The sequence below is a fragment of the Pelobates fuscus genome, chromosome 3 (assembly GCF_036172605.1).
Source record: "Pelobates fuscus isolate aPelFus1 chromosome 3, aPelFus1.pri, whole genome shotgun sequence".
Taxonomy (NCBI): domain Eukaryota; kingdom Metazoa; phylum Chordata; class Amphibia; order Anura; family Pelobatidae; genus Pelobates; species Pelobates fuscus.
The window spans coordinates 130,477,143-130,487,755 of NC_086319.1; positions in this window are offsets into that span (position 1 = coordinate 130,477,143).

Below are 10,613 nucleotides of genomic sequence, written 5' to 3' on the forward strand. Positions count from 1 at the left end.
TTCTGCTTTTCTTCTCGTTGTATACTCCTGGAGGAACACTACCTGGGATAAAGGGGTGTGTTGCTGCCCTAAAAGCATAAAGGATCCTTTTACGGAGCCAATACCATATAGGCTCCTGTCCATGTGAGTGGTTTCAGTCATTACTTACTACCAATTATCCATTTTGGAACATCTGCACTATATTTTTGTTTCTCTTGTTTCCTTTTATATGTACATTCAAGTTTTTCAAGACTGTCACTGTACCAAAGGGGTGAGTAAACCCCTCTACTGTTTAGAGCGCTCCACTTGTTTGGTATAATTTGTATACCTTATTTCTGTATATTTGTTTTTTATTGTGGGTAAGGGGTATTCCACTTTTAGTGTTGAGCAGCTTTTACATTTTGGGCACTGTAAAGAAACACTTTCTATCTCTTTATTGAGGTAGTTTTCTCTATTTTGATTAGAATTTTCAAGGAGTTTTAAACAAACAAAATTAGAAGTGCCAGGACAGAGAGTATGTCAATTTTAATTAGACAATTGTATGTACATCTTAACTAACACTGTATTTTTTTTTTGTTAAAAAAAAGTATGTATTACAAATTGTTTTTTTTTTATTTATTTTTTTATTGAGTTTAAATGAAAAAATATTAACAAACATATAAGTGTTCCAGGCAAAGTGTTATTTTTAACTAGTGTTTGTAACGTAATGAAAATAGTATGTACGTTACATACATTGCATTGTCTCCCTCTTCTTGCATTTTAGCTGATTTTGGCCAATATGCAGATTTCCTCACTTCTCCTGAGGTACAAATTGCGTTTCTTCTTATTTAAAGATGAAATAACCAGTAAAAATTCACACCCTGTTCCAAATTATTATGCAAATGATATTTTTCGCATATTTACTGAAATCAAAAACCATTTCAATCAAACTTATAAAAACATTTTAACTTTTTTTTTTTTTAATTCTTTATTTTTGAGTGCATGAATGAAACAAGACAGCTTACCTTGCTACAATAGCGTTCGTAAGCATAAACAGGTCACGTTGGTATTACAATTGTGGCATTTAAACAGTGCACATTTTTTATGTATAGATGCATAAACAGATCTTGGATTAATATTGGTCACTCATTTCAATGGTACTTACTGGCTTAATCTGCGCTTTTTGTGAAGGGTGTGCATGCTGGATTAGTACAGTGCTTGCAGGTGAACAGTGTGTAACAAGATGTGTGAGCGCTGCTAAGTGTGCAAGGTTATGATATAGGCCACTGAAGTCTATTTCGCTGTGTTGCAGGTACCCAGTCAAGTCAGCTTTACAGATAAGCATAGCGCGAATGAAGTGCTCAATACAAGTAAAGGCCGTTTTAAATGGGTGACCTAGTGCAACATGAGAGGCTAAAGCATGCGGTCACTAGACAGGCTAATCCACACTATAAAAACATATAATAACATTGCTAACAAGTGCAATCAGAACGAGTGTTACATTGACAAAGTGATTGACCAGGGTAATAGACATTTGAGAAATCATGCTTATTCTAAGTGTGCTAAGTTTCGTCTATCTCAGGGATGCATAGCTTGAAAGTATTGCGGGACAAAGTCCTCCGTGGCTGCATGGACGTGGTGGCGTGGCAGCAGTCCGGGCCGCCATGCGGAAGTGAGAGTCAGTGTAAATCAGCCTATTCCTGTTATCGGCACCAGCAGGGCACATATCAGAAAATCCCGTGGGGCCTCTGTGTCGCGGAGCATGGAAGTTGGAGGGGCTCTGCCGCTGCCATCCGGTCCTGCGTGAGTGCCTTGGGTGGTGAAGGTGTGTGCTCGGTGGTATGGGAGTTTCTCTGCTCTCCGTGGCTTGCGGTATCGGGTGCTTGGTCTGCGGCTGTTAGGGTTAAGTGAGGCTCTTGTTGCCTTCTGCTGCTTCATGTTGGTCGGTGGCATTGTTATGCGTTTCTGCGCTGGTACCCTTGCAGGGGAGGTGGCGGACAGTTGGGTGACCACTGTGGTTGCTCGATTTTGTGCCAGTATGGTTTGCCACCGTGTCCAGAAAAGGTTCAAGGCTGCCGTTATGCGGTCCTCTTGAGGGTGCCCGCTTGCCAGCTGCGTTGAGGTTGGGCCGTTAGGGGCCTAGAGGCTCGGTCGGCAGCCGCCATCTTGGCCTCTGGGTACATGCTGCTTGCAGTTTTGGAGGTTTGTGGGGTTCTGTAGCCCTCTGAAGTCCGGACCAGGATAACCCCTGCTGGTCCATGGGGGACAGGACAGGGGCCCGTAGTTTTCGTGGTGGCTAGTCGCGGCAGTGGTATACCGGTCGTCCCTCCTGTGCTCGCCATGTGAGTAGGCCTCACTTGCTTAATCGGTGAAAGTCGCTTGTAATGCCGTTTGTGGGGTATCATTCTATTCTGCTTAGTATCCCCTTACAGTCAGTGACCTTTGTGGCCAGATTAGTCGACTTTTGGAGCAGAAAAAATAGCTTTTAAGTGTAGCTTTTGCAGGAGCTCTTGTGGTTCATGTCTTTCCAGCTCTGCTGTCAGGCCCCGCCCCAACATTTGAACTTTTTAAACATTTTAACAGGTCACGTTACATTTTAACATAGGACCCCTTATTTGATAGCAGCTTCACAAGTCTTGCATCCATTGAACTTGTGAGTTTTTGGACAGTTTCTGCTTGAATTTGTTTGCAAGATGTCAGAATAGCCTCCCAGAGCTGCTGTTTGGATGTAAACTGCCTCCCACCCTCATAGATCTTTTGCTTGAGGATGCTCCAAAGGTTCTCAATAGGATTGAGGTCAGGGGAGGATGGATGCATTTATCCCCATAGCAGCCATTGATGCAGAGGTATTCTTTGCAGCATGAGATGGTGCATTGTCATGCATGAAGATGATTTTATTACGGAAAGCATAGTTCTTCCTTCTGACTTTGCAGAGGTCATCTTTACACCTTTGGGGATCCTAAAGGGGCCGACCAGCTTTTTCCATGATTCCGGCACAAAACATGACTCCACCACCGCCTTGCAGACGTCACAGCCTTGTTGGAACAGGGTGGCCGTCCACCAACCATCCACTACTCCATCCATCTGGACCATCCAGGGTTGCACGGCACTCATCAGTGAACAGGACTGTGTGACAATTAGTCTTCATGTATTTTTCTGCCCAATGCAGCTGTTTCTGCTTGTGAGCATTGGTTAGTGGTGGCCGAATAGAAGGTTTATGCACAGTTGCAAGACTTTACACCTTGATGTCCCTGGGACTCCAGAGGCACCAGCAGCTTCAAATATCTGTTTGCTGCTATGTAATGGTATTTTAGCAGCTGCTCTCTTGATCCGATGCATTGATCTGGCAGAAATCTTCCTCAATGTGCCTTTATCGGCACAAACCTGTCTGTGCTCCGAATCAGCCACAAATCTCTTAATAGTGCGATGATCACTAAGTTTTTCATGTAATATCTAATGTTTTCATACCTTGTCCAAGGCATTGAACTATTTCATTCTTTTCTGGAGCAGAGAGATCCTTTTTCTTCCCCATATTGCATGACAATGGTGCTCTGCTTAATAATGTAGAACACTCTCCTTTAGTAGTTTTTCCTTAACCCCTTAAGGACTGGACTTTTTTTGCGATGTTGTACATTTGCGACCAGGCATCTTTTTGACACTTTTGTGGTGTTTATGTTTAGCTGTAATTTTCCGCTCTCTCATTTACTGTTCCCATACAAATTATATATTGTTTTTTTCAGGACAAAAGGGGCTTTCTTTACATACCATTATTTATATAATCTCATCTAATTTAATTTAAAAAAAATGAAAAAATATGATGAAAAATTGAAAAAAATACACGTTTTTTGAATTTTATGTGAAAAATCTTTTACTCATCTACAAAAGCGAATGAAAAAACTGCTAAATAGATTCAAAATGTTGTCCTGAGTTCAAAAATACCCAGTGTTTACATGCTTTTTGCTTTTTTTTTGCATGTTATAGGGCTATAAGTACAAGTAGGATATTGCGGTTTCAAAACATACATTTTTAAAATGTATCAATAGTGACATTGTAACACTGTTATCTGTCATAAATTGCTAAATAACACCCCACATGTACATATTTTTTTAAAAGTAGACAACCCAGGGTATTCAATATGGGGTATGTCCAGACTTTTTTAGTAGCCACTTAGTCGCAAACACTGGCCAAAGTTAGCGTTCATATTTGTTTGTGTGTGAAAAAAGTAAAAAACTAAATTGAATGCTAATTTTGGCCAGTGTTTGTGACTAAGTGGTTACTAAAAACGACTGGACTTACCCCATTTGCAATACCTTGGGTTGTCTTCTTTTGCAAATGGTATGCCATCATGGGGGTAATTCTCATTCCTGGGCTACCATACGCTCTCAAAGGCAACGTAACCAACCTGGCCATTTTCAATGTAAAAATATTTGACCTATATATTTGACCCTGTAACTTTCAAAAACGCTATAAAACCTGTACATGGGGGGTCCTGTTCTACTCAGGAGACTTTGCTGAACACAAATATTAGTGTTTCAAAACTGGAAAATGTATCACAACAATTATATCATCAGTAAAAGTGCTGTTTGTGTGTGAAAAATGCAAAAAAAGTCACTTTCACTGACAATATCATCGCTGTGATATGTTTTACTGTTTTGAATCACTAATATTTGTGTTCACCGAAGTCTCCCGAGTAAAACAGTACCCCCCATGTACATGTTTTAGGGTGTCGTAGAACGTTACAGGGTAAAATACAGTGATAGCAAATTAAATTCTCTGGTCTTTCGGCCTGGGTTGGCAGGCAGGTCCCTTAAATTGCAATCAATAAAATAACTTAATTATGTAAAAATATTACCTAAATACGCACGTAGAATTTAAATATATATGCATATTTATATATTTGAAGTCTACGTGTATATTTATATAATTATTTATGTAATTTTGTATATCGACATATGAATAGTTCGCATTCTTTTTATTTATTTAAATATACATAGATATATATACAATTTCATTCTAAGTGTATTTTGATATAAATATATATATATTAATATCAAAATACAGTTAGAATAAAATTTCGTATAGATATATAATTTTTTTTCAATTTTTTATTATTATTTTTAATTTTTTTAATTTAATTTAAATTATTTATTATTCGTATTTTATAATAATATATATATACAATATATATAGTTATTATATATATTATATATATACGTGTGCAAATTAATTATAAGTGTATTTTTATATTAATATATGTACATATTAATATAAAAATACACTTAGCATGACATTATATATATGATATATAGACATATATTATATAGGTATAATATATGTCTATATATCATATATATACACATATATAATAATATTTTTTTTTTTTATTAACTATAACTTTAAATTTTTTTTTGGATTTTACAGTTGCAGGAAACTGCCTGTCAGCACAGACAGTCCCCCTGCAGGCAGAGTCTAGGACACCTATTGTGACCATGTGGTCGCCCTGTTGGGCGATCACATGGCCCCAGGGGTCCTAAACCGCCATGGGGAGACTGTCTGGGCTGCAGGCAGTCTCCCCACAACGGGAGCACCGCCGATCGCCGCCGGGGGAACGACGGCGATCGGGTAAGTACATTTTTAATTTAGGACGGTTCAGGACCGTCGTCGGTCGGCAACGCAAAAATGCCGATGACGGTCCTGAACCGTCCTGCGTCCTCAAGGGGTTAAATTGGGCTCACCTGGCAATCTAATTATAACAGGTGTCCGAGATTGTTTTCAGTGATCAAAAGAGCCATGAGACACAATGCCATCCATGAGTTAAACTGAAAAACAAAATATTTAATCTTTGTGACACTTAAATAGAATTTGCATAATAATTGGGAACAGGGTGTAATTCATCAGTACTGGTGGAAACAATGCAAGTGTAGTGAGACATTATCATGAACCAGACCCACTCTTTTCAATAAGTTTAAGCAGATACTAGTTGCTAGAAACATAGTTTGTTGCTTTGAAATAACCATCTGCTTTCTGAAATGATCCAAGATATATTTTAAATATATATATTTTAAAGGACCACTACAGGCACCCAGACCACTTCAGCTTATTGAAGTGGTCTGGGTGCCTGGTCCAGCTAGGTTTAACCCCTTTTTTTATAAACATAGCAGTTTCAGAGAAACTGCTATGTTTATAATATGGTTAATCCAGCCTCTAGTGGCTGTCTCATTGACAGCCGCTAGAGGCGCTTGCGTGCTTCTCACAGTGAGAAGACGCCAGCGTCCATAGGAAAGCATTGTAAATGCTTTCCTATGAGACTGGCTGAATGCGCGCGTGGCTCTTGCCACGCATGCGCTTTCAGCCGAGGAGGAGGAGAGTAGGAGGAGAGCTTCCCGCCCGACGCTGGAGAAAGAGGTAAGTTTAACCCCTTCCTCCCCCTAGAGCCCGAGTATGTTTTCCTGGCACTATAGTGGTCCTTTAACTGTAAACTAAGAAATTTGTGGATTACAAAATTAAATGTTTTATATAATCACCACCTTTTGTTCCAAATGCAGCCAGTGATTTACTTAAAATACCCCTTACCCCCCTTGTTTGTGGTGGATTACAGACTTTCTGTGATAAGTGATTTAAATCAGTATTTCTCAATCTTTTACAGAAAGTAAAAAAGTACCCTTGCTGGTCTAAAAAAAAAAAAATCCTAAGTACCACTACGTAGAGATATTATTTTATATTTATTTAAATTCCAAATGAAATGTGTAGACACTGATATGTAAGTTAATCCCATATTGGAGAACAAGCCAGATTAAAGTTAGTAAATAATTTTTTTAATATACATTTTTTTAAATGAATGTGACATGAATATTGGGTATGTAAGGACAAGTGTATGGACTATTAATCTGAAGTATAAAAGTCACAAAATGAAAATATAATACACACATAGTAGTTACAACCAGGGGGGAGCAAAGCCTAACCGTGAGCCAGAGCGGACGCCATCTCGCTACGCTCCGACCGCGAAGCTGAAAAACAGCCTGTTTTCGGGGGACTCACCCATCACCGCCTGCATAAACACCGACATACCAGTGGCGGATCCAGAACCTGATCTCGGGAGGGGCTCTTGTAGATTATTTAAAGAAATAATCCAGGCACAATAACCACTACAGCTCAGTGTAGTAGTTATGGCGCCAGTAGTGCCAGGATCCCATCCCAGAGTAAGTAGTCAAACCGTTTAAGAACAGTTTGACAACTTACCTGGGGTCTGCTGGGATATTGGGCATAGGAGCAGTGGTATGTGTGAAGTGGTGAAGTGTGTGTGAAAGGTGCAGTGTGTGTGTGTGAGTGGTGAAGTGCGAGTGCGTGAGGGCGGCAGTGTATGTCAGGGTTGCAGTGTGTGTGTTAGGGGGCAGTGTATGTGTGGGGCAGTGTGTGTATGAGAGAGCTGCAGTGTGTGTGTGTGAGGGTGGCAGTGTGTGTGAGAGTTGCAGTGTGTGTGTGTTTGGGGCGGTGTGTGTATGGGGGGCAGTGTGTGTAGTGTGTATGGGGGCAGTGTTTGTGGGGCAGTGTGTGCAGTGTGTGTATGGGGGGCAGTGTGTGTAGTGTGTGTATGGGGCAGTGTTTGTGGTGCAGTGTGTGTATGGGGCAGTGTTTGTGGGGCAGTGTGTGTAGTGTGTGTATGGGGGCAGTGTTTGTGGGGCGGTGTGTGTATGGGGGCAGTGTTTGTGGGGCTGTGTGTGTAGTGTGTGTATGGGGGCAGTGTATGTGGGGCAGTGTGTGTATGAGGGCAGTGTTTGTGGGTCAGTGTGTGTAGTGTGTTTATGTGGGCAGTGTTTGTGGGGCAGTGTGTGTAGTGTGTGTTTGTGGGGCAGTGTGTGCAGTGTGTGTATGGAGGCAGTGTGTGTAGTGTGTGCATGGGGCAGTGTGTGTAGTGTGTGCATGGGGGCAGTGTTTGTGGGGCAGTGTGTGTAGTGTGTGTATGGGGGCAGTGTTTGTGGGGCAATGTGTGTAGTGTGTGTATGGGGGGCAGTGTTTGTAGTGTGTGTATGGAGGCCAGTGTTTGTGGGGCAGTGTGTGTAGTGTGTGTATGGGGGCAGTGTTTGTGGGGCAGTGCATGTAGTGTGTGTATGGGAGCAGTGTTTGTGGGGCATGGTGTGTGTATGGGGGCAGTGTTTGTAGTGTGTGTATGGGGGCCAGTGTTTCTGGGGCAGTGTGTGTATGGGGGCAGTGTGTGTAGTGTGTATGGGGGTAGTGTGTGCATGAGGGCAGTGTGTGTATGGGGGCAGTGTTTGTGTGGCAGTGTGTGTAGTGTGTGTATGCGGGCAGTGTTTGTGGGGCAATGTGTGTAGTGTGTATATGGGGGGGCAGTGTTTGTAGTGTGTGTATGGGGGCCAGTGTTTGTGAGGCAGTGTGTGTATGGGGGGCAGTGTTTGTGGGGCAGTGTGTGTATGGGGCAGTGTTTGTGGGCAAGTGTGTGTAGTGTGTGTATGGGGGCAGTGTTTGTGGGGCAGTGTGTGTAGTGTGTGTATGGGGGCAGTGTGTGTAGTGTGTGTATGGGGGGCAATGTGTGTAGTGTGTGTATGGGGGGCAGTGTTTGTGGGCCAGTGTGTGTAGTGTGTGTATGGGGTCAGTGTTTGTGGGGCAGTGTGTGTAGTATGTGTATGGGGGGGCAGTGTTTGTAGTGTGTGTATGGGGGGCAGTGTGTGTAGTGTGTGTATGGGGGCAGTGTTGGTGGGGCAGTGTGTGTATTGTGTGTATGGGGGGCAGTGTGTGTATGGGGGAAGTGTTTGTGGGGCAGTGTGTGTAGTGTGTGTATGGGGGGCAGTGTGTGTAGTGTGTGTATGGGGGCCAGTGTGTGTAGTGTGTGTATGGGGGCCAGTGTTTCTGGGGCAGTGTGTGTAGTGTGTATGGGGGTAGTGTGTGCATGAGGGAAGTGTGTGTATGGGGGCAGTGTTTGTGTGGCAGTGTGTGTAGTGTGTATGGGGGCAGTGTTTGTGGGGCAGTGTGTGTAGTGTGTGTATGGGGCAGTGTTTGTGGGGCAATGTGTGTAGTGTGTATATGGGGGGCAATGTTTGTAGTGTGTGTATGGGGCCAGTGTTTGTGAGGCAGTGTGTGTATGGGGGCCAGTGTTTGTGGGGCAGTGTGTGTATGGGGGCAGTGTTTGTGGGCCAGTGTGTGTAGTGTGTGTATGGGGGCAGTGTTTGTGGGGCAGTGTGTGTAGTGTGTGTATGGGGGCAGTGTGTGTAGTGTGTGTATGGGGGGCAGTGTTTGTGGGCCAGTGTGTGTAGTATGTGTATGGGGGGCAGTGTATGTAGTGTGTGTATGGGGGACAGTGTGTGTAGTGTGTGTATGGGGGCAGTGTTTGTGGGGCAGTGTGTGTATGGGGGCAGTGTTTGAGGGCAATTGTGTGTAGTGTGTGTATGGGGGCAGTGTTTGTGGGGCAGTGTGTGTAGTGTGTGTATGGGGGCAGTGTGTGTAGTGTGTGTATGGGGGGCAATGTGTGTAGTGTGTGTATGGGGGGCAGTGTTTGTGGGGCAGTGTGTGTATGGGGGCCAGTGTTTGTGGGGCAGTGTGTGTATGGGGGCAGTGTTTGTGGGCAAGTGTGTGTAGTGTGTGTATGGGGGCAGTGTTTGTGGGGCAGTGTGTGTAGTGTGTGTATGGGGGCAGTTTGTGTAGTGTGTGTATGGGGGCAATGTGTGTAGTGTGTGTATGGGGGGCAGTGTTTGTGGGCCAGTGTGTGTAGTGTGTGTATGGGGTCAGTGTTTGTGGGGCAGTGTGTGTAGTATGTGTATGGGGGGGCAGTGTTTGTAGTGTGTGTATGGGGGGCAGTGTTTGTAGTGTGTGTATGGGGGGCAGTGTGTGTAGTGTGTGTATGGGGTCAGTGTTTGTGGGGCAGTGTGTGTAGTATGTGTATGGGGGGCAGTGTTTGTAGTGTGTGTATGGGGGGCAGTGTGTGTAGTGTGTGTATGGGGGCAGTGTTTGTGGGGCAGTGTGTGTATTGTGTGTATGGGGGGCAGTGTGTGTATGGGGGAAGTGTTTGTGGGGCAGTGTGTGTAGTGTGTGTATGGGGGGCAGTGTGTGTAGTGTGTGTATGGGGGCCAGTGTGTGTAGTGTGTGTAGTGTGTGTATGGGGCCCAGTGTTTCTGGGGCAGTGTGTGTAGTGTGTATGGGGGTAGTGTGTGCATGAGGGAAGTGTGTGTATGGGGGCAGTGTTTGTGGGGCAGTGTGTGTAGTGTGTGTATGGGGCAGTGTTTGTGGGGCAATGTGTGTAGTGTGTATATGGGGGGCAATGTTTGTAGTGTGTGCATGGGGCCAGTGTTTGTGAGGCAGTGTGTGTATGGGGGCCAGTGTTTGTGGGGCAGTGTGTGTATGGGGGCAGTGTTTGTGGGCCAGTGTGTGTAGTGTGTGTATGGGGGCAGTGTTTGTGGGGCAGTGTGTGTAGTGTGTGTATGGGGGGCAGTGTTTGTGGGCCAGTGTGTGTAGTATGTGTATGGGGGGCAGTGTTTGTAGTGTGTGTATGTGGGGCAGTGTGTGTAGTGTGTGTATGGGGGCAGTGTTTGTGGGGCAGTGTGTGTATTGTGTGTATGGGGGGCAGTGTGTGTATGGGGGAAGTGTTTGTGGGGCAGTGTGTGTAGTGTGTATGGGGGTAGTGTGTGCATGAGGGAAGTGTGTGT